Here is a 25,653-nt window from a genome sequence, read left to right on the forward strand (position 1 = left end):
CACATATAACTGATATCATATGATGTTTGTCTTTCTCTTTCTGACATACTTCACTTAGTATGATCATATCTATGTCTATCCATGTTGCTGCAAATGGCATTATTTCTTTCCTTTTTATAGCTGAGTAGTATTCCATTGTATATATGTACCACATCTTCTTTATCCATTCATTAAATGTCGATGGACATTTAATCTTCTGTAGCAAACATCATGATGGTAGAACATTAAAAAATATTAAATGAGACCTAAAGGGACTATAGCCACATTTAAATATAGATTACTTTCTATTTCCTCATTGGGTTCTATTCCTGTGGTTTATATGATCATAATTAACTATTTACTTAGTAAACACTTGTTGGGTGTTATAATAGGTGCCAGGTACTCAACTAAACAAGAGGAAATCAAGATAGATAAGACATGCTACTTGCCATGAGTGAGGTTATAATCTACTAGGACAAAAAAGCATGGCAACCTGTAATCCCCATGGAACCATTCCTCTACCTTGGTATGTGTATGAAAACATTGTGTAGAATCAGTCTCTGAGGATGGGCTAAATATCTCTGAGGTTGGCACCTGGAATCAAGAGGAGACAAGATTATGACAGTACAAAGTCACTTTTCTCTTTCAGGTGGCTGCAATTATTTGTGAAATTACATTGAGTCACTGTCTGTGCAACTCAGCCATCAGAGATGGGTCCATACTCTTCCTTTTCTGAAGGGATGGAATAACATCCCTATGTAGGTTTTTTAAGGAACCTCCATATTGTTCTCCATAGTGGCTGTACCAATTTACATTCCCACCAACAGTGCAAGATGGTTCCCTTTTCTCCACACCCTCTCCAGCATTTATTATTTGTAGATTTTTTGACAATGGCCATTCTGATACCTCCTTGTAAGTTTTGATTTCCATTTCTCTAATTATTAGTGATGTTGAGCATCTTTTCATGTGCCTCTTGGCCATCTGTATGTCTTCTTTGAAGAAATGTCTGTTTAGGTATTCCACCCATTTTTTGATTGGGTTGTTTGTTTTTTTGATATTGAACTTACCATATGACCCAGCAACCCCACTACACATTCTCCAGGATAGATCATATCTTGGGTCACAAATCAAGCCTTGGTAAATTTAAGAAAATTGAAATTGTATCAGGTATCTTTTCCAACTACAGCGCTATGAGACTAGATATCAATTACAGGAAAAAACCTGTAAAAAATATCCAAAAAAATGGAGGCTAAACAATACACTACTAAATAACCAAGAGATCACTGAAGAAATCAAAGAGGAAATCAGAATATACCTAGAGACAAATGACAATGAAAATACAAAAACCCACAACCTATGGGATGCAGCAAAAGCAGTTCTAAGAGGGAAGTTTATAGCAATACAATCCTACCTCTAGACAAAAGAAAAATCTGAAATAAACAACCTAACCTTACACCTAAAGCAATTAGAGAAAGAACAAAAAAACCCAAAGTCAGCAGAAGGAAAGAAATAATAAAGATCAGAGCAGAAATAAATAGAGACGAAGAAAGTAGTAGAAAAGATCAATGAAACTAAAAGCTGGTTCCTTGAAAAGATAAACAAAATTGGTAAACTATTAGCCAGACTCATCAAGAAAAAAAAGGGAAAAGACTCAAATCAACAGAATTAGAAACGAAAAAGAAGTAACAACTGACACTTACAAAATACAAAAGATCATGAGAGATTACTACAAGCAACTACATGCCAATAGAATGGACAAAGTGGAAGAAAAGGACAAATTCTTAGAAAAGCACAACATTCCATGACTGACCGAGGAAGAAATAGAAAATGTAAAGAGACCAAACCACAAGCACTGAAATTGAAACTGTTCTTAAAAATTTTCCAACAAACAAAAGCCCAGGACCCGATGGCTTCACAGGCGAATTCTATCAAACATTTAGAGAAGAGCTAACACCTATCTTTCTCAAACTCTTCCAAAAGTTAGCAGAGGGAGGAACATTCCCAAACTCATTCTATGAGGCCACCATCACCCTGATACCAAAACCAGACAAAGACAGCACAAAGAAAGAAAACTACAGGCCAATATCACTGATGAAGATAGATGCAAAAATCCTCAACAAAATACCAGCACACAGAATCCAACAGCACATTAAAAGGATCATACACCAAGACCAAGTGGGGTTTATCCCAGGAATGCAAGGATTCTTCAATATATGCAAATCAATCAACATGATACACCATATTAACAAGCTGAAGGATAAAAACCATACGATAATCTCAATAGATGCAGAAAAAGCTTTGAACAAAATTCAACACCCATTTATGTTAAAAACCCTCCAGAAAGTAGGCATAGAGGGAACTTACCTCAACATAATAAAGACCATATATGACAAACCCACAGCTAACATCGCTCCCAATGGTGAAAAGCTGAAACCATTTCCACTTAGAGGAACAAGACAAGGTTGCCCACTCTCACCACTATTATTCAACATAGTTTTGTAAGTTTTACCCACAGCAATCAGAGAAGAAAAAGAAATAAAAGGAATACAAATCAGAAAAGAAGAAGTAAAATTGTCACTATTTGCAGTTTGCAAACTGAAGAGAGGGGAGCTCCACACAGGTCCTGGTTCTCTGCTGAGAGACCTGGGCTCCTTCCAGTTGGTGGGAAGGCCCGGGCCCTGGCGATGGGAGCACAGGAGATGCGGATGCGTCCTGCTCGCCAGAGAGCAGTCCTAGTCCTAGGTCTCAGCACCCTCCCCAAAGCCCGCACTCTGCACTTGCGTTAAGGTTTGCCAGGTCAAGTACTGGGCCTTGAACGCAGAAGAGCTGATAGACTAGAAAAGGGTCACAAGCTGGGACCCCCGAAGCCCTAACCTGGTTCCACCAAAGCACATCTGATCACCTGGAAAAGGCCCCTAAGTGGGACATACTCAATCAGGATCTCTCAGCCCTGTGAACCGAGTTGTTTTGTTTTGTGTTTGTTTTAATTCTCCAGGTGATTCTAAGGCTGAGTTTGGACTCTGTTGATTTCAAGTTTTCATCACTTCCACCATAGGTCATGCAGCTGCACACCTGGAGGGGGTGACGGGCCCCCATTCCAGGGAGTTCCACCAACTCGGATTTCTCCATTAGTCTTTTAATGTAAAATGGCTCATTTGATAAAAGGTATGGTGGTTATTTCAGCCAAATGTGTCCTTCTCAAGAAGTTTGGGGTGTTTTCTTATTGTTGTTTATTTTTGTTTTTGATTTTTGTTAACACAAAGTAATTGAGTGAGCACCTAGTGATAGATATTAGGGCTCCTCGTGTTTCATTTCACTTGTCCCTCTGGGCACCAGAAAGGATTGTGTCAATATTTACCCATGAATTTTTAAAAAATTAACGGGCTTTCTTTTTTAGAGTAGTTTTAGATGCACAGCAACATTGAGAGGAAGGTGCAGAGATTTCCCAGCACACCCTGCTCCCACATATGCACAGCCTCCTCCATGATCCACACCCCCACCAGATGGTGCATCTGTCACAATCGATGAACGTACACTGGCACGTCATTGTCACCCAAAGCCACAGTTTACATTAGGGTTCACTCTTGGTGTTGTATATTCCATGGGTTTGGACAAGTGTATAGTGACATGTATCCATCATTATGACATCATACAGAGTAGTTTCACTGCCCTATAAATCCTCTGTGCTCTGCCTGCTCATATCTCCCTCCCCCAGTCCTTGGCATCCTTTTACTGTCTCCATAGTTTTGTCTTTTCCAGAATGTCATAGAGTTGGAATCATGCAGGATGCAGCCATTTTAGGTTGTCTTCTTTCACTTACTAATACGCATTGAGGGTTCCTCCGTATCTTTTCCTGGCTTGACACCATGTTTTAGTGCTGAATAATTTTCCATTGTTTGGACGGACCACCATTCATTTATCCATCACCTCCTGAAAGATGTCTTGGTTGCTTCCAAAGTTTGGCAGTTATGACTAAAGCTGCTGTCAACACCCATGTGCAGGTTTTTAGCGAGGACGTTAAGTTTTCAACTCTCTTGCATACATACGAAGCAGTGCAACTGCTTGGCTTTATGGTAAGAATAGGTTTACTTTGGTAAGAAACTGGTTAACTGTCTTCCAAATTGGCTGCACCATTTTGGATCCCCACCAGCAATAAGTGAGGGTTCCTATTGCTTCGTATCCTCAACCAGAGTTTGGTGCCGATTTCAGTACTTTTCACAGCAGACAAAAATCTCAGGAGGGTGAAATGTAAGAAGAATGTGAAACATTCAAGGTATGGTTAAGCCGACTCCTCTTTGTGGTCAGAAACCAACGTGGAAAAAACCAGAGCGGTGGAATAACTGCTTTAGAGAGCCACTTCTCAGCCTGCCATGCGAGCCCACTTCGGAATCCGAGTCGTTAAATCAAAGACCAATGGCTCCCCATCCTGTCTGACCCACAGAATCTGAGAGCCTCTGGGTTACAGCAGAGCATCCTTTATGGAAATTCTGAAAAGGACCCTAAACAATGGAGGTGGGTGACAGGGGATTGAATCTACAAACTCATGCTGTGAACTTAATTTCTTCAGAGAAAGCTTATATTGAAATGACTTCTCAGGGTATATAGTTAACTTAATCACCTTTTCTGCTCATCTCCACTGGCCCCTGGAATAGTCATCTTGGAGTCAATGAAATGGTTTAATTGTTTGCTTTTCTTTTATTGGTCATTTCTGTTTAGAATAAGGGTGATGGAAGGCGCACAGTCGTCAAGCACAGACATTTACACAATTGCCACTTGCAAAGGTGAGCATTATAAAGCAAACCCAATATCCCTTAAAACTAAATAGCAAAATGTTGCTAAATAGAAGTCATTTGCTATTCCCTTGAATACAGTCATTGCCAACTCGATAACTAAACATTTCATCTCTTTTAGGGGTGAAGGGCCATGTGTTTGATTTAGCAGTGACCATTAGAACACTAAAGTTATTATCTTCGCAATTATAATGTGGACATTACTTAATCTGTTTACACATTCTTCGAAATGTTGAATGAATGTCTAATGTGGTCTCTTTCAAATGAGAGTTGCAGTCTTCAAATAGCTCTATTAATATTCTAACGATTAAAGAAAATACAATTTTTGAAAGATCATATTTTTCATCTCCTGTCCCACGTGGGTATCCTTTAAGAATGTGAGGCTATATATATCCAATTATAAGAAAATAAATTTGAAGTAATTTTATTAAATGATGTAATTTATGAAATGGACATGCTGATCTCCACTTGTTTAAATTACTGTTACCCTTTAGCTATTCATATGTTTCGAGTTTTTCCTTTTAATCACTGCTTGATCTAAATTTGTATATATTGTACATTCAGAGTTAAATTGTAATTATTTTGTCTTTCCCCCTCGGTTTTCCCCCTTGAAGCTCTGGGAGAAAAAGTCTTTGAATTTGTTAGTTCTCACCATTACTGTCGTATTGTTTAATGCTAATTAAATGACATGGAAGTCAGATAATTTTTCCGTAAGATATTATTTCTTTGTTGGCTAACCTGGAGGTAGATTTTTTTGAAAGGATATGTTTCTTTACAAAGAATATGTGTGCGGTTTCAATCTTAGTAAGTTTGTACGTGTGCATGTGTTTTACATATTTACCTATAAAACATAGACAAGTTAATATCCTAACATAAAGGAGTAATATACAGCTATCTGCATATACTACTATAATTTTATGTGTGTAAGAATAGAATGTGTCATAGGATATGCTTATTTTCAACTTTTTTGTTGCTGCTAAAAGAGTTTTAGGTGACTCTTCCAATTGCAATGTAAAGCATCAGCATGGGAGAGATTCCATTTATTCCGTATCATTATTGCCAGTACTTGAGATGGTCGGTCTTTTTAATTTCAGTTACTCCAGGAGATGAAGTCTGTATATGGTTTTCATGTATATTACATAGATGAATAAGAATGGCATTTTAATATCTTACTAAGTGAAGTGCCTATTTTATTTTTTATTAAGTAGTCTGTCTTTTTATAATTTATATAAAACAGTGTTTTACAAATGCTGGATATGAGCACTTTGTTGGGAATATCTAATATTAAATACTATTGCAAATATCTCTTTTTAGTAGCTGGTACTTTCATGATTTAATGGTGTGGATTGAAAACCAAACATTTTTTTCCTTTTTTTTTTTAAATTGGAATATACATGATTGACAATGTTATATTAGTTTGTGGTGTACAGCAAAGTGATTCAGTTTTATATATATATATATTTGTATATATATATATATACTCACTGTATATATATATATATTTCAGATTCTTTCCCATTATGGTTTATTACAGGATATTGAATATAGTTCCATGTGCTATACAGTAGGTCCTGTTGTTTACCTATTTTATACATAACAGTTTGTATCTGTTTATTCCAAACTGCTAATTTATCCCTCCCCCATTCCCCTTTGGTAACGATAAGTTTGTTTTCTGTGTCTGTGAGTCTGTTTCTGTTTTGTAAATAAGTTCATTTGTATAATTTTTTTGATTCCACTTATAAGTGATATCATATGATATTTGTCTTTCTCTGTCTGACTTCACTTAGTATGATCATCTCCAGGTCCATCCATGTGGCTGCAAATGGCATTATTTTGTTCTTTTTTAAGGCTGAGTAATATTCCATTGTATATATGTAACACATCTTCCTTATCAATTCATCGGTCGGTGGACATTTAGGTTCCTTCTATGTCTTTTCTATTGTAAATAGTGCTGCTTGGAACACAGGGATGTATGTATCTTTTTGAATTAGAGGAAAATCAAACATTTTAATTGTTGAAAGTAGTGGTTCAGTTTATCACTCCTTTCCTTTTCTGTAAAGTTGTGTGTTTAAAAAAAATCAAAACAAAATAAAACAAAAAACATGAGATCTACCCTCTTCACACAATTTTAAGTTCAGTATTCTTAACTACAAGCACCATGTTATACAGCAGATGTCTATAACTTTTTTTTTTCATCTCACCTCATGAACTTACTCATTTGAATAGCAAAAAGCTTTCTTGAGTGTGTTCCTTAAAAAAAAAAAACCTTTAATCCTTTTTCAAGAAAATATCATCCTTGTTCAAGAATATATCATCCAAGTAATCATTGTTAAGTTTTCCTGTGTACATCTAAAGTTCAGATCACTACTGTGTTTAAAATTGATAACCCACAAGGATCTACTGTAGAGCACAGGGAACTCTGCTTAATATTCTATAATAACCTAAATGGGAAAAGAATTTGAAAAAGAATAGATACTTGTCTATGTACAACTGAATCACTTTGCTGTACACCTGAAACTGACACTATATATATATACTCATATATATATATATATATATATATATACTCCAATATAAAATAAAAATTAAGAAAAAAGAAAGGACATTACAACTGAACATAAAGGTTATAAAATATTAAAAGAAATTCAGATCAATTATTTTTTTGGTGTGAGATGAAGTGGTTGGTTTTTGTTTGTTTGTTACTGTGGAGGTACCCAAATCTCCTCTACTGTTTATGCCATCACATGCTTTCCTTAGGATCTGTGGTCAAAACTCTACCATGTGTTACTTATCTATAGATATTTTTCATTTTCTTCTTCCTATCTTTGAGTGAAAAATTCACAGTCTTATGGATAAATTAATGTAAATCATTATTTTCTTTTAAAGGTGTCATTTGTTACTGTGATATCTTTTAGGTGTTGTCTTTTTTTAAACCTGTTTTTTATTGTGTGTTTTTTTGTTTATTTTGAACTTTCCTGGGGGTACATATGGCTTCCTGGACTTGGACTTAATTCCAGGAAACAGTGTGGAAAAATTCTTAGAGATTATCTTTTCAAATATTGATTCTCCCCTTTTCTTTTTCTTCCATCCTGGACCTCCAGTTGCATGTGTGTGGCATCACATTTTTGTGTCTTGTATGTCATTATTTTTCCCTCAAGTTTCCTTTCTTTTGTCTTTCAATGCTTCTTTCCACTAATTAATTCTGTCTTCTACTGTAACTGATGTCCTGCCAATTTTATTCATTAGTTTTGTTTTCAGTTCTAGAATTTCTAACCCATATTTTATGTTTTCCTTTGCTCTGTTGATATTACTAACCATCTGAGTTTTTGAACATACTAACCACAGATTTTTTTTTGATATACGCTGTCATATTTACTTTTTTGACCAAAGTGTTAGGCTTTTTATTTTAAAATTTTCAACTATAAACCAATTTTAGCTTTACAGAAATACAAAAAAGAAAAGTTACAGAATATAGAGTTTCCAGCTCTCTCTCATCCCACTTCCCTTAATTTGTTATGTAACTTTAGTACATTTATCAAGAACAAGACAGTAACCTTGTACAACACTATTAACTAAATTGCAAAATGTATTTGTAGTTCACCAATTTTTCCACTAATGTCCTTTTTCTATTCCAGACTCCTAACCAAGATCCCAAAATGCATTTAATTTTTGTTTCTTTTCAGTCTCCTACAGTCTGTAATAATCTTCAGTCTTTCTTTGTTTTTTTATGACCTTAACCATTTTGAGTATATCGATCAGTTATTTTGTCAAATCTTCCTCAATTTTGGCTTGCCTGATGTTTTCTTATGATTGTACAGACTGCAGGTATGCATCTTGGGCAAAAATACTCCAGAAATGATGCTATATCTTCAGCCTGTCCTATCAAGGGATTCATCATGTTGATATGTATTATTACCACTGGTATTGACCTTAGTGAAGGTGGTAATCACAGGTATTTAAAACTCCTATTCTGATATGTATAATACCTGGATTCGTTGCAGTTTTAAATTTTTTTGGTTTCTTGGGTTTTTTTGTCTCTCCACATTTATCTTGGTTTTCAGCCATTTGTTAGTGTTTCCTTGTATCTCTGGTACATTGTTTTAATGTTGGTATTGTTTAAAATAATTTTCAGAATCAAAATTTGCCTTGGGATGGTGTGATCTTCCTTCAAAGAGGGTCTATTTTTGCTTGATCTAATTGCATCATATGGACAGATTTAAGGCTAGTTTTCATTCCTTACCAAGACCCATTTTTTAATCTATTTCTGGTTCATCACTAGTCTTATGATACAGATCATCAGGGTCCCAGAATGAAGCTTGGGATTTTTTTTTTAATACCAGATCCCTGCTCCAAGGCAGGCTCTCCTGTCCAGTTTTTGTCCTCCAGCTACACAGTGAATGTCACTGGCTATCCTCTGGTCCTCAGACTCAGGCAATGCTTATTTCAATGCCACTGATGAGTCATTAATACCTTGAGGGTTGAATTTGTGGCAGAGGATGAGTTAACCTCTACTGGTCACTCACCATCTGGGTACCTCTCAGATACTTTCAAATAGGTGTCTTTGAAAATTTCTGTCTTCTTATGGTTGATCAATAGAGAAAATTCTCACACCTCAAGGCTTAATGCAAAATAACGATGCTAAAACAATTAAGAATTTTAAAAGTCCTATATGCTCATGGGACAGGTTGCCTATACTCACTCTGCATGTAGTGGTGAGGTCTCAGCTTCTACCTGTTAACACCTAATAATTGTCCATTTCTTCCATGGGTCTCTTGGCTTCAGCACACTCTTACAGGTCTGTCTTGGAGTTGTCAGAATGTCTAACAACTACAGAATTTCCTTCCTTGATATTGAGTTCATGACCTATATATTTTGTAATATTTTTTTCAGTATTTGTGTTTGCAATGAGAACAGAATACTCCCTATCATCTCAATCCCATTATACTGATCAGAAGTTATCAACATGATTATATTCAATTTTTTAGACTCAGGTGTATTTTCTTTCTTTTTTAAAAAAAATTATTTATTTAATTTGGCTGCACTGGGTCTTAGTTGTGACATGTGGGATCTTTAGTTGCAGCATATGGGCTTCTTAGTTGCGGCATGCAGGCTCTTAGTTGCAGCACGCATGCGGGATCTAGCTCCCTGACCAGGGATCGAACCTGGGCCTCCTGTGTGGGGAACGCAGAGTCTTATCCACTGGACCACCAGAGAAGTCCCTTCAGGTGTATTTTCAATTCATTTAAATTTTGAACATAAATACTTTACGCTTACTTCTCCACTGGAAAATTCAGTAATTAAGTTACACATTTTGAATCCTGAGCTAATTGGATTCGATAAAGAGAAAGACACTGTGCACAAATGTTCTCAGCTGTAAACATCCCCATGGATTTCTAACAGCTTTTATTTCATCACTCATTTCTCTTTAATTCTCTCTCTCTCTCTCTCAGACATACATGTACCTTTGTGTTTACAACTGGGTGAATCTATTTACAGAAAAGTTGGTCACAGAGGGAAAGCAGAGTGCCATGACCAAAAATCTAGAAACAACAAAATATTTGAGGAATCACTAATTGTGAAAGTGACTGAAAAATGTCCGCAGCCATAGTTAAGTCTATGGACTTCTTCCTGTAGGTTGGATAGAATATCAAACTATTTCATGACCATGTTACAGAATATAGTCGTGGTAGGACAGATTAGATGCAGACATGTTTGCTTTCAACATCAGAATGAATTACAATGTGTTCTCTCTATTTGAATAGTTTTGTGAATTATTTCACTTCCTTTATCAAAGCTTATAAAAGATTTAAAAAGATTAGTGGTTGGCATTATGCAATATAAAATGTACATAATTATTGTGTTTATTACTGTTTAGCCAACCTTCAATTTTTTGACTTGTTTGTTTTGGTTTCATGCCATAAAGTTTCTACAACTTGAAATGTTAAATGTTTGAATGTTCCTGCTTATGTGAGGATTTGAAACCACAGTTTAGATGATACATGTTTGCAGACATGCTCCTGCATATGCTTTTTTTATCCCACTTCCACCGTCTTTATTTTTAACCAGCAAGTAAGAGATTTTTCTCAGTCACTTGAAAAATTTTAAAACAAACAAATAGGAAAAATTCGATGCAGAATGTGTACTCTTCAGCGTAAGAGAGAACTTGGAATTTTTAGTTATATTATCTGTATGATAATAACAAAGCTACAGGACATGGCATGAATTTTTTTTCTTCCAGTTTTATTGAGATATAACTGACATACAATACTGTACAAGTTTAAGGTGTACAGTGTAATGATACACATACTGTGAAAAAATTACTGCAATAAGTTTCGTTAACATCCATCATCTCACAGAGACATAAGAAAAGAAAAAAAGAAAAAAATGGTTTTTTGCTTGTGATGAGAACTTTTAGGACTTACTCTTAGCAACTCTCAAATAGGCCATACAGCTTTGTTAGTCATCATGTTGTACATTATTTCTCCATTGCTTATTTATATTATAACTGAAAATTTGTCTCTTTTCACCACCTTTCTCCAGTTCGCCAACCACCCACCCTGTCTCTGCTAACCACAAATCTGATTTCTTTTTCCATGAGTTCATTTCTTTGCTTTTTGATTCCATATATAAGTGTGACCCTACAGTATTTGTCTCTCTCTAACTTATGTCACTTTAGCATAAGACTCTCAAGGTAAATCCATGTTGTCACGAATGGCAAGATTCACTTAGTGTTTCAGTGGTTGAATAATGTTCCAATTTTTTCTTCATCCATTCATCTGTAGGTGGAAACGTAGGTTGTTTCCACGTCTTGGCTATTGTGAGCAGTGCTGCAATGAACATAGGAATGCAGATATCTCTTGGACATGATGTTTTTGTTTCCTTCAGATAAATACCCAGAAGTAAACTGCTGTGTTATTTGGTAGTTCTATTTCTTTTATATTTATTTATTTTTCCCTTTTTTCTTTTTTGGCGGTGTCAGGTCGTAGTTGCAGCACACAGGAACTTTGTTGAGACATGTGGGATCTTTTCATTACGGCATGTGGTCTGCTTAGGTTTCTCTCTAGTTCTGGCATGCAGGCTTCTCTCTAGTTGTGGCACCTGGGCTCTGTACTTGGCAGCTTGCGGGCTCGCTCATTGAGGTGCGTGAGCTCAATAGCTGTGGCGCACAGGCTTAGTTGCCCTGTGGCATGTAGGATTTTAGTTCCCTGACCAGGGACTGAACCTGCATCCCCTGCATTGGAAGGTGGATTCTTTACTACTGGACCACCAGGAAAGTCCCAGTAGTTCTATTTTTAATTTTTCTGAGGAGCCTCCATACTGTTTTCCAATGAGGAATTATACAGTGGGTGATGGAGGTGTGGACAATATAAAAGATCCACATCCAAAAGAATGAATAAATCATGAGAAGGTGAAAGGGGAGTGAGGACCAAACATTTGAATCTCTGAGAAGAAAAGGAAGGAGAGGGAAATATTTGAAGTTAAGACCACTCTCACCTTGACCTAAACAACACCATGGAGCCCAGGACTTTGTGTTCAGGAAACAAAACAGAGTTACTAGCTTTCAGGTTGGTTTCGTTGACACAAGTTAACAAAAGACTTTTTCACATTTCTCCTTTTGTAAACTTTAGAGTCACTGCGTCCAAACAATTGCAACTTGCTGAGAATCTTGAACATTTAAATAACCTTATTCTCAGAGGTGAGAACCTCTCTAGAGCAGAAAGTGAAGCCAGACAAGCACATCCTCAAGGTTTCTTGAAAATGTAAGAAAAAAAAAACCCTCAAAACCTTCAGTGGGGACTTCCCTGCTGGCGCAGTGGTTGAGAGTCCACCTGCCGATGCAGGGGACGCGGGTTCGTGCCCCGGTCCGGGAGGATCCCACGTGCCGCCGAGCGGCTGGGCCCGTGAGCCATGGCCGCTGAGCCTGCGCGTCCGGAGCCTGTGCTCCGCAACGGGAGAGTCCACAACAGTGAGAGGCCCGCGTATCACAAAAAAAAAAAAAAAAGAAAGAAAGAAAAACAAAACAAAACAAAAAAAACCTTCAGTGGAAGTGATACTTCTGCTTTGGGGTTGCTCCAGAGATGAGCTTAAATATCTCTCTCTGTGGTGATCCAAGCTGTTTAATTGTGAGGTTTTTTGGTTTTTTTTTTTTTTCGCGGTATGCGGGCCTCTCACTGCTGTGGCCTCTCCCGTTGCGGAGCACAGGCTCCGGACGCGCAGGCTCAGCAGCCGCGGCTCACGGGCCCAGCCGCTCCGCGGCACGTGGGATCCTCCCGGACCGGGGCACGAACCCGTGTCCCCCGCACCGGCAGGCAGACTTCCAACCACTGCGCCACCAGGGAAGCCCCAAGCTGTTTAATTGTGTGTGTGTGTGTGTGTGTGTGTGTGTGTGTGTGTGTGTGTGTGTGTGTGCTCCCTGCACTCCAGTGAAAAACTCATCATTTTGATTCCCTTCTTTTGTCCATAAGTGAAACAAAATTAATGCACGTGTACTAGATAAATTTACCAGGGCTTGGAGCTTGAAAATGTTTTGTTTTTTAATTAATTTTTGGCTGCATTGGGTCTTTGTTGCTCTGCGTGGCCTTTGTCTAGTTGCGGCGAGCAGGGGCTGCTCTTCGTTGTGGTGCGCGGGCTTCCCATTGTGCTGGCTTCTCTTGTTGCAGAGCACGGACTCTAGGTACATGGGCTTCAGTAGCTGTGGCTCGCGGGCTCAGTAGTTGTGGCTCACGGGTTCTAGAGCGCAGGCTCAGTAGTTGTGGCACACAGGCTTAGTTGCTCCGCGGCATGTGGGGTCTTCCCAGACCGGGGCTCGAACCCGTGTCCCCTGCCTTGGCAGGTAGATTCTTAACCACTGCTCCACCCGGGAAGTCACATGGTTTTCTTTTTTTACTATCTCCAAAATGATCTTCTCTGCTGGAAAAAAAAATAACTGCAACTAATTTATAAAAATCCCTAAAGGTCTTTAAGCAGTTTTGACTATTGGAGAATCCAGTTTGGATTCATGTGTAGTCTGATCGTATTTTCCACATGTCTTGATTATTCTACTTTTAGAGAGTCACAAAAGGTAAGGCTAATATTACAATTCACTCCTCCTGGGCCTTTCATCCCACTAGAGCCAGCTGTTCCTTTACTTGTCATGAATGCAAACCTGGAGACATTTTATACTTTGAGAGATTAGGGATCCTGGAATTCTTTTCAGTGTGTGGAGCATTACTTAAAGTGAGTAGCATTCAGGATGCCAGTTATAATGAAAGGAAATAGAGGGAGTTCATGAACTTAAAGGTAGTTATAGAAGATTGAAAAGCACATTTCCTTAAAAGCAAAAATAAGCAAATGGGACCTAATCAAACTTATAAGCTTTTGCACAGGAAAGGAAACTGTAAATGAAATAAAGACAGCTGTGTACTGGGAGAAAACATTTGCAAATGTTGTGACCAACAAGGGATTAATTTCCAAAATATAGAAAAAACTCATACAACTCGCCAACCAAAAAACAAACAACTCAATCAAAAAATTGGGCAGAAGACTTAAATAGACATTTCCCCAAAGAAAGACATACAGATGGCCAAGAGGCACATGAAAAGCTGCTCAACATCACTAATTATTAGAGAAATGCAAATCAAAACTACAGTGAGGTACCACCTCACACTAGTCAGGATGGCCATCATCAAAAAATCTACAAACAACAAATGCTGGAGAGGGTGTGGAGAAAAGGGAACCCTCCTGCACTATTGGCAGGAATGTAAGTTGGTGCAGCCACTGTGGAAAACAGTATGGAGATTCTTTAAGAAGCTAAAAATAGAGCTACCATATGATCCAGCAATGCTGCTCCTGGGCATATATCTAGAGAAAACCATGATTCAGAAAGATACATTTACCCTCAGTGTTCATTATAGCACCATTTACAATAGCCAGGACACAGAAGCAACCTAAATGTCCATTGACAGATGAATGGATAAAGAAGATGTGGTATGTATATACAATGGAATATTATGCAGCCATCAAAAAGAATGAAGCAATGCCATTTGCAGCAACATGGATGGTGCTAGAGATTGTCATACTAAGTGAAGTCAGACAGAGAAAGATAAATATAATGTGATATCTCTTCTTTGTGGAATCTGAAAACAAAAATGATGCAAATGAACTTATTTACAAGACAGAAAGAGACACACAGGCATAAAAACAAATTTATGGTTACCAAAGAGGATGATGGGAGTTTGAGGTTAGTAGATACACACTCATATATAAGATAGATAAGCAACAGGGACCTACTGTAGAGCACAGGGAACTATTTTCAATATCTTATAATAACCTGTAATGGAAAAGAATCTGAAAAAACTATATATGTGTATATATAACAGAATCACTTTGCTGTACACCTGAAACATTATAAATCAATTACTCCTTAATAAAAAAAAATAATAAAACAGGCATCTTCATACTAAAAACAAAACAAATGAAGAAAATAAAACCATGCCGTTATTCATCACCATTTCTGGCACACATTTCGTCCTGTGTTGAAGCAAGTGCTCCCTTCTTCCTTTTCTCTTCCTAGGACCACACACCTATTTCTCTTTTTTTATCCTAATGACCCCATTTTTACTGTTCATTCACTCATCATATGTCTCAGTAGATGGCACCACGTCTGACCCATGAGGTCACAGAGTCACTCAGTTTCCTCTTTAGAGACTCAGCCTTTCAGACAAGGTCTAGTCCAAGAGCGAGAACAAGGACCGATGAGACAGATGTTGACATCGGCGAACACTTTTATCCACGACGACCTCCAGCTTCTCGTTGTTCATTGTAAAGTTTAACTCGGAGCCACCAAAGTTTTGAAAAATATGATGCTTATGGAGGGCATTCAATAACAATAACCGCAAGCACTGTGTGCGACCCTAACCATTTAGAAACACTGACACCCCCCCGTTTGAATCCCTGTTGTGTGTTTAATTCCAAGCAAGACACTTCTCAGCAGAGAGGACGCTGAGCAACAACACGCTTGGGTGTCTTCAGAGAATAGAGTCCCTAGAACTACTGTCGCTCACGGGGTGCGATGCTTTCAGGCATCAGGGGTACATTGGTGCAGTCAGCAAGGATGAAATGTGCAGACTGAAAAAACCCCACCTCTGCATTCACACTCACGCACCAACGTGAGTTTCTCTAACCCTAAAAGCCTCAGAGCCTGCTGTTCCCCTGCAAGCCTTCGGTTTCATGTTTACGCATTGTCGTTTTAGTTATTATCAATGTCTACAAAATGGAATGATCTTGATTTGCATTCAATCCAGAAGAACCTTTACGCCCTATAAAACTGTTCCTACACATGGCTGGGGGTCCTTAGAACAGAAGAAAAACTAAATTGAACATTCAGTGAATGATCTTTTTATTGTTGTTGTTTTGTTTTCAGTCCAACACCACCAAGCTATTATTTTTATTAATTTTAATTGAAGTATAGTTGCTGTAAGGTATTATATAAGTTACATGTATGTAGTATAGTGTTTCACAATCTTTAAAGGTTATACTTCATTTATAGATATTATAAAATACTGGCTATATTCCCTGCGTTGTACAGTATATCCTTGTAGCTTATTTTATACCTAATGGTTTGTACCTCTTAATCACCTACCCCTATATTACCCCTTCCCCCCTCCCCTCTCCCTTTTGGTAACCACTAGGTTGTTCTCTGTACCTCTGATTCTGCTTCTTTTTTGTTATATTCATTCATTTGTTGTGATTTTTAGATTCCACGGATAAGTGCTATCATACAGTATTTGTCTTTCTCTGCCTGACTTATTTCACTAAGCATAATGCCCTCCAAGTCTGTGCATGGTGCTGCAAATGGCATTATTTCATTCTTTTTCATGGCTGAGTAATATTCCATGGTATATATGTGCCACTTCTTCTTTATCCATTCACCTGTTGATGGGCACTTAGGTTGCTTCCATGTCTTGGCTATTGTAAATAGTGCTGCTATGAACATAAGGGTGTATGTATGTTTTCAAAATAGTGTTTTTGGTTTTTTTGGATATATACCCAGGAGTGGAATGATCTTTGACAAGGACAGTGAGTGAAGTAAACAATTCAATAATTATAAATGAAGAGCATGCCAAGACTTTTGAAATGAAGCCAGAGAAATCAGAGAAAAGAAACATATGTCTTTAGAAATTACATACAATTACAATTTCCAAATTACAATTTTCAAAATAGGGGTCTCTAATAGCCAATTAAACCACTATTTATAATTCTTCAAATCTTAAGTTCATTAAGCCCTTTATAAAAGTTCATGAAAATAAATGCCATTCTTACAATGATGAAGAGAATGACATGGCAGCTTTAGAAAGTAATCATAAAGGAACTTTTATTGGTGCTGAATTATGTGTATTTGTTTCTTTAACTGATTAACCTTTCTAATAGATACCTGCTGTTTTATCAAAATGAGTTATCCTAGCTTTCTTTGGAATTTGATAGAAAGTTTTCCACTTTACTACCTTTAAATATTTTTTAAGAAAAAGAATGCTATACTTTGAATAATTTAGAAGGTAACTAATGAATTAGATTATAGGTTTCCTTAAAATTTAATTAAGCACCTATTCTGATTGGCTTATAGCGATTAATAAGGGCTTATATATATGTAAACAAGAAAAATTTAGATTTCTAGAAGAGGCATTTTATTCCTTACACTTTAAGTGTTTTGGCTTTTTAACAAATATGTATGCATATATATACACATACTGTGTTATTTCTTTCTTTGTTTTCTGAGTGAACCTGTAAGTCACAAAGAAAAATTATTCAAATATAAGTTTGCTTAATGGCCTTGGCTAGTAGTTTATAAGACATAACTGATAATTGTACTTCAATATTTTTCTATTTTTAAAAATACTTAGTGTGAATTATTATAGAAGTAAAAGCTCACATAATATATTAACTGAGATACCTTTTGTAAAAATTAGTTATATGTAATGATTCTGTTTTATAAATTGTTATTGGCCATATTTTGATCTTATCATAATCTCATTTAAGCAAGTCTTCAGTTTATTTTTCCTGAAAACCTAAATAATTTGAGTTACCTATATATTGGTGTATCTTGGTAATACACTAATATCAGTCAGTAATTGTTACAATTATAAAATAATAGAAGTGCTTCCTAAAACTAAATTTTTTTTTTTTTTTTTTTTGCGTTACACGGGCCTCTCACTGTTGTGGCCTCTCCCGTTGCGGAGCACAGGCTCCGGACGCACAGGCTCAGCAGCCATGGCTCATGGGCCCAGCTGCTCCGCGGCATGTGGGATCTTCCCAGACGGGGGCACGAACCCGTGTCCCCTGCATCGGCAGGCGGATTCTCAACCACTGCGCCACCAGGGAAGCCCTAAAACTAAATTATTAAAGGCCATAGCTATATAGTAAGGGATTTATTTGTTTTATCTCCAAAGAAAAATAACATAATTTTAAAAGTAAGCAGACTTACGTGAAAAGTGTTTAAAATGAGACTTTCCAATAACAAGTTAATTTCTTTATTCTTCATAAGAAGTAGGAAAGAGATGCTATTTTGTTTTTATTTCAACAAATTGAGTACAATTTTGAATCTATAAACTAAGTAACTACTAAGTGAGCTGAAAGAGACTCAACCTGATAATTTAACAAAGCAAATAAAATTAAATGAAGAAAACAGAAGAGAGGAAAAAGAGACAGATAAAGACCATAAGAATATAACATCGGAGCACAAACCCTGCTGTGAACTGCCCATGCGAGAGATCCAGGTGGCACGCTCCCAAGGAGAATCTAATGCCTGATGGTCTGAGGTGGAGCTGAGGCGGTGATGCTAGGGCTGGGGCGCGGCTGCAAATACAGATTCTCATGAGCAGAGAGGCTTGACTGCACAGAGACCAGCATCATAAGTCAGTTGCTTGCAGACTCACCTCAAAACCCTATCAGTGAGAGGCAAGTGAAAACAAGCTCAGAGCTCCCAGTGATTCTGCATTATGGTGACTTGTATAGTTATTTCATTATCTATTACTATGTAATAATACTAGAAATAAAGTGCACAATAAATGTAATGTGCTTGAATCATCCTGAAACCATCCCCCCTCACCAGTCCATGGAAAAATTGTCTTCCACAAAACTGGCCCCTGGTGCCAAAAAGGATGGGGACCACTGGTCTAAAGAGAAGGAGGGACAGAAGAAGGAAAAGAGTTTAGTACACACAACTCAGAAGAAAAACAATACTTCATTAAAACAAAGACAAACCCTTGCAAGCAAAAAAAAAAAAAATGTGGCGAAACCAATCTAACATATCACTTACAACAATAAATATCCATGGGGTAGAATCACTTATTAAGAGAGACACTGTCAGACCAGCTTTTTGCTGTCGCTGCAAGATACAGATCTCTTAAGTATTTTAGATAATAGATTTAAGGAGAGAGTTATGTGTCTGATGTGTAGCACATCAGATTTCCAGAAAGGAAAGTTGTCCATTTTTAGACACTACTTGAAAGGATTGAACTGCCCAGTGTGAGACTGGGTTTAAAGAAACCAGTTCTAGGAAAAAAATGAAAATTCAAGATCTGGCAAAGGGAGAGCATCTTACAGTCGGATCCAAGAAGGACTATCCAGCAATGTCAGATAAAATCTAAAATTGTGTTATCTTACAAAAGCCAGTGTTTTAGCATATGGGAGTACATGCTCATATTTTAAGAGTATTAGGTCATCTGAAATAGTACCTTTTTTTCTTGGAACCAAGGTAGTCTAACTCAGTTCTGAAGACCATCTTCTCTTTCTCTGTCAAGTTCTTGTAAATCATCTGATACATGTCATATAATCCCTAAGATTTTCATCACTTAAGTTTCCTTTTTTTCCTTACATTTTTGAGGAAAAGACGGGGTTAGGAAATAATTTCAGCAGTACCTACCAACACCTGTTACATTTGCTTTTTTCCAAACTGATTCATTTCTTCTGAATGAGCTTTCTGGGTTCTCCCCTCAGAATACTTCATTTTCCAGATTTCTCTCTTCTTTGCATGCTCATTAGGGCTCCTCTCTGAAACTTTGCATGGAGCAAGGTTAGATGCCGAGTTTTCTTGCTCCATAGAGGTGACTAAGATTTGATGTGCTCACAGATATTTTGCAAGCTCGTGAGGGACATAAAAGCCATAGGCAAATATATTGCAAACAACTTTAATGCTATTCATGTGTAAACCATAAAGCGTGTGACAGAGACGTGTATACGAAACACAATCCTCTAAATTTATGTTGGGATTTGTTTTTTTAATGATAGTGTTAAATACCACTCTGGAGTTGCAGAAGCAAAACGAATTCCTCAACACTTAAACATTTAAAATCGAACTCTGACAGTGACGCCAATTACGTGTATTCAAAATACACGTTTCGGAAGAATTCATGGAATTCACGTGTAAAAACTAAACAATGCGACTTGCCCGTTGTGGTCTAGAGTTTTTACTGGTGTTGAATTATTAGAAAAGATATATGTACAAGGCAGTGAGATAAGTTCCGTGACATACGATCAGAATTGCTGACATCTACAGAGAGAGAACAAAGTGAGAGCGAGTTGGGAGCATCCCCTGAATATCTATGAAGCTCTAAAGAGAAAGATGTGATTACTTTTCTCACTGACAAACAAGTAGCAATGTTCATGCAGATAGGACTTGGCGTCCTGAAATTCTACTCTGTTTTGTATATTGGCATAAATTCCTTAAGGATATTAACTCATATTTGTTGGGAAATTGACTTTCATTATCTAATCAAACTTCAGTTCTTAAGATATGAGTTTAATCCCTCTTTCAAACGATAAATTAACTAGAAAATTAGAACGTTTTAAAAAATTATTTAGTATTTGGTAATACAGTAGCCCTCATGTTAAAAGATCACCTAAATAAAATCTGTAGTTCTTAAACTGCCAGTAATACACATTTTTAAATGAAAACGGATTGCTTTTAAGTTACCGTAATTTTTTTCTTTGGTTGCGTGGAGACTTGAATCTAGGGAGAAAGGGTTCTAGACGTACAGATGTTATAAGTTTGTGATACTAACGTTAATCATTATTTACACAAAAGGATCTACTGTCTCTGGGAAATTACTAAACTGACAGGTCATTGATCTGGACAAATGGTTATCATGGGTAAGAGGTAAAGAATCTCAGAATACCATGGGTCTTTTTTATTATATGCCTAATTAATTTCAGGGCTAACAGGACTTTCTACGAGTGGCTGAGCAACTCTAAAGTTACATGAATTAAAATAGCAATTCAGAGTACAGAGTATGTCATTCATGACCCAGTCAGAAAAAACAGGGCCTGCACCAGCTAGCTGAAGAGGAGAATTAAATGTTGGAAGCTGTTTGCCAATGTTTTGAGAGAGCTGGAAAGCCCCACTGGGGAGGGAGAGCCTTTCCAGGCATGAGCCGCCCAAGGGATTCTGGGTACTGGTTGTACTCTGCAGGGGGCAGAGCTGCAGATGGCATAGCTTCTTGAAGAGTAGATGCAAAGCAGTATCTGGGTTCTCACCTCCTTTCTCCTTCCCGTGCCCTACCTCAGCCTCCTGTTGGTGACAATAAGATGCCAGTTGGCAGGAGAGCCTGGCACCTTCAGACAGAGCAAGCTGAGGGTGAGGATGGCTCTCAGAGCAAAGCGGCAAATGACCAGCGTGTGTGCTACACACACACTCACACTGATTACACATTTTAAAGTCTATCCAGCCTCAAAAAAGAAGGAACTCCTGCCATCTGTGACAACATGAATAACCCTGGAAGACATTATGTCCAGTGAAATAAGCTGATAAGAGAAGCACACGTACCGCATGATCTGCTTTGTATGTGGACTCCAGAAGGGTCACCCACAGAAGCAGAGAGTCCAGTCGTTGTTGCCCATGTCTGGGGGCTGCGGACACGAGGAGTGGTCGTTCAAAGGGTGCAAAGCTTCAGTTGCGCTGGATGAATACGTCCCACAGATCTTGGGTACAGCACACGCCTCTAGTTAACAAGATGCTGGTGCGCCCATCAGCATTTCTTACGAATGTACATCTCATGGGGAGTGTTCTTACCACAGAACTAAACCAAAGGGACACAAGGAAACTTTGCGACGTGTTAGATGTGTCTGTTATCTGGATGGTGGCGATGGTATCACAGGCGTCTATGTCCAAACTCATTGAATTGTACACATTACATGTGTGCCGCTCTTTGTATAGCAATGATAATCTCCGTAATGCTGTTACAAATGGTTACATTTAGAAGGTGGTAGAATAAATGGCAGTTGTTTCAGTGCAACCAGATTGTGGGTCAAATCTTAATTTCATTCTGTTGACTTTTAAAGATTGACTTGATTAGAATCCTTGGTGCTTGATACACCAACCTGATGAAAACAAACACAGATTGTGGAATGAATGACAAATTCTCAACTCACAGGTTCAAAGAGAAAAAAACAAATCATGCTAAATATTTTGACGTACACACACAAGAATTAAGCATTCCATTCGCATTCAACTAAAGTGCAGTACCCGGTTCTGGAGAACTTAGCTTTTTGCATCGGTTGAAAGTTCAAGGGAGAGATGATGAAATCCCAAGCTTAGTCAATGAAGGGTTTCTAATACAAAAGTCCCATAAACTTGAGATTATAAAGGGTTTCACTGTGTGGGGAGGGTGAATTAGAAATGTATCATCTCCCCAAAGATAGCAAAGTAAGTTGTTTATCTACAATTTCAGCCCCCAATAGTGGAAAAGATGACGTACCCTAGAAAACTCTGAATCACCAGGCAGTGCGTGGTTAGCCAGAATAGACACTTGCACTGTGATTCTAGAACTTTGAGATATAAATTACTGTAAAGCAATCCCACAGTTGGTGTGTTCCCCCGTCCCTGACAGGTACAGACACATGTGTTCTCTGGTAGAATCTCCATTCGTGACTGACATCGACACCATCCCACAAAAACCATTGCAAGACCGATGGTTGACGCACTTACCCAAAGTCATCAAGCACTTGCAGAGGAGAAAGCACCATGAGAAAGAGCCTGTAGGCACAGGGGTCCAGTGCACAAGCCTCCAGGGACTGGAATTATCTTACACCGGTTTTTGAAATACCTGTACTGTGCAAAGACAAGAATCACATTGATTTTTGGATTCACTCCTCATCTCCCCGTGTGATTAATCAGTATTTAATTCCTGTTTCCGTACCATAGTCTTTATTACTGGAACCTTTTATGATACCTGGCACACAGTAGGGCATCTGTCTCGTTCCTCTTCAGAAGGAAGTTTTCTGTTCTTGGCCTGTTGGTCTTCTATAGAAGCTTCACGATCTACCTCAACTAGTAAAGGAAGAAATATGTAGATTTGGGCATTTTTAATAGCACAAGGACATGTACACAGTGTCTAGGAAGGAGCCAGTGTTCCCTGTCTGAGACAATTTTCCCTTTGAGCTTCACAAAGAAAACAGTGGGGAATTTGAGTGCACTCATGTGGAGCTTATAAAGATGTTAATGACGGAGGGTCTTCTTACACGTGCCAATTGTGTATTTATTGGCGTATTTAATTTTTTCAATATTGTCCAGTACAATGTCTTATTTTTCTTAAATTATTTTGTCATGTGTTAGCTGTGTTTTATACACATATATGTAATATATATGCATATGTTCTTATATACACATATGCACATACGGGTATATCCACACATATACACTGTGTGTGAAGTTTTGTATATTGATTTATAAGTATATATCATATATAAGGTCTATATTTGATACTAAAGTATGTCTTTTGAAAAATTAATACAAACTGTCTTTTTAAAATTACACATTGTGGGCTTCCCTGGTGGCGCAGTGGTTGAGAATCCGCCTGCCGATGCAGGAGACACGGGTTCGTGCCCTGGTCCGGGAGGATCCCACATGCTGCGGAGCGGCTGGGCCCGTGAGCCGTGGCCGCTGGGCCTGCGTGTCCGGAGCCTGTGCTCCGCGGCAGGAGGGTCCACAGCAGTGAGAGGCCCGCATACCACAAAAAAATAAAAAATAAAAATAAAAAAAAATAAAAAAATAAAATTACACATTGTAATTCTTTGTTGCTAGTATAGAAGCTCTTTATTTTTTAAGATTCATTGCTTCTAACTGAATAAAAACTGTGTTGGCAAATAAAAACATACCTCCAAAATCCCTGGAAAATTGACGAGAAATCAGGGGGCAGGGAAGTTGGCAATAGGCATCTAAAAAAAGTACTTTGCCCTGATGTGGGCAATGAATACAAAATGAAATTCTTGGTCACAGTGTTGCCAGGAAATTAATAGTTGGATTGTAGTCATTTAAGTGGAAAAGGAAAAGCGAAGACAGAATTGAGTTCTGTGAAAAAGCATGAAGGTTGAGCTTGGAAGCCATCCAGAAATATTTTGCTTTCCCAGTAAACTTGTATTACATTCTAAGTTCATCTTTAGCTGGGCCACACGTGATTGAATACAATGCCACCAAAAACTAAGTTAATTTTTATTCTCACTTAATTCAGTAATTTAGATTAGCAGAGTTAAAATTGTGTTATTCTGGGGACTTTTTAAAATTAATGTCCTGAGGATCACTTAATTGGCTTATTCCTCGTCCTGAGTACATAACTGACAAAAAGAAACTATGACATTACAGTGCAGTGGAAAAAGAGTGAATCTTTGGTTGGGAATGAAAATAAAAATATAAGCACTTTAATTTCATGGATATTAGTTCTGTAAGGGCAAATACTCCTGCGCCGCGTTTGGAATCCACAGTCTGAGTACCTAGTTTGGAAAACCACTTAGTCCTGTATTTCATGTAAAAAAATATATATATATTTATATATATTCATATATATATGAATATAGAGATATGAAACAGTTGGCCATTCTCTGTCATTCTGTTTGTGTAGCATTTAGCTGAGAATCTATCCATTTCTAAGGAAGAAGGGTTTTGTTTTATTCTTACTTTTCCTAATCATCTGTAGGAGCTTTCTCTTTAATTCAATAGTTAGGTTCTTAATTCTTGACTTGGAAATATTTTCTTTTTAAAAACATACAGTGATATACACATTTTAAAATAATTTCATGTTATTAATATCCTGATGCTGACATCCTTCATTTCTTCAACTGACCTTGAAACATCTAAACAGTTGTAGCATTTTGGCTGATGTACACTGGAACTTTGACTCAGGATGAAAACTGTTTTTTCTTTCCATCCTTCCTAGGTGATGGGTTAAAAGATATATAATCAGAAATATTTTCTAATAAAGGTAACATTGACAACTTACTACCATAAGCTATTTTTAAAATTAATTTATTTATTTATGTATTTTTGTCTGCGTTGGGTCTTCATTGCTGCGTGGCCTTTCTCTAATTGCGGCGAGCTGGGGCTACTCTTCATTGCGGTGCATGGGCTTCTCATTGCGGAGCATGGGCTCTAGGCGCGCGAGCTTCAGTAGTTGTGGCACATGGGCTCAGTAGCTGTGGTTCACGGGCTCTAGAGCACAGGCTCAGTAGTTGTGGCACACAGGCTAAGTTGCTCCACGGCATGTGGGATCTTCCCGGACCAGGGCTCGAACCCATGTCCCCTGCATTGGCAGGTGGATTCTTAACCACTGCACCGCCAGGAAAGTCCCACCATAAACTATTTTACATTAAGAGTATAGGATTTCGATAGTAAACACGAAACTTTATTTTTTCTGTAATGTTTTCACTTAATAGTTATTCATACTGATTAACTTAATGTAATTTACCAAATTATTTGTTGTGTTTTTAAATTTTAAGAGTACATTCTCCTATGTTATCTGACTTCTTCAGCACGACAGTCTCTGAGAAGACTGTCTCTATGTAATATTAAATGCAAAATTTACTTCAGTGTTCTTGTCCTTTTGATAAACATTTGCCTTGTCTCTTGGAGCCAATTAAG

This window comes from Kogia breviceps, chromosome X (assembly GCF_026419965.1).
Source record: "Kogia breviceps isolate mKogBre1 chromosome X, mKogBre1 haplotype 1, whole genome shotgun sequence".
Taxonomy (NCBI): domain Eukaryota; kingdom Metazoa; phylum Chordata; class Mammalia; order Artiodactyla; family Physeteridae; genus Kogia; species Kogia breviceps.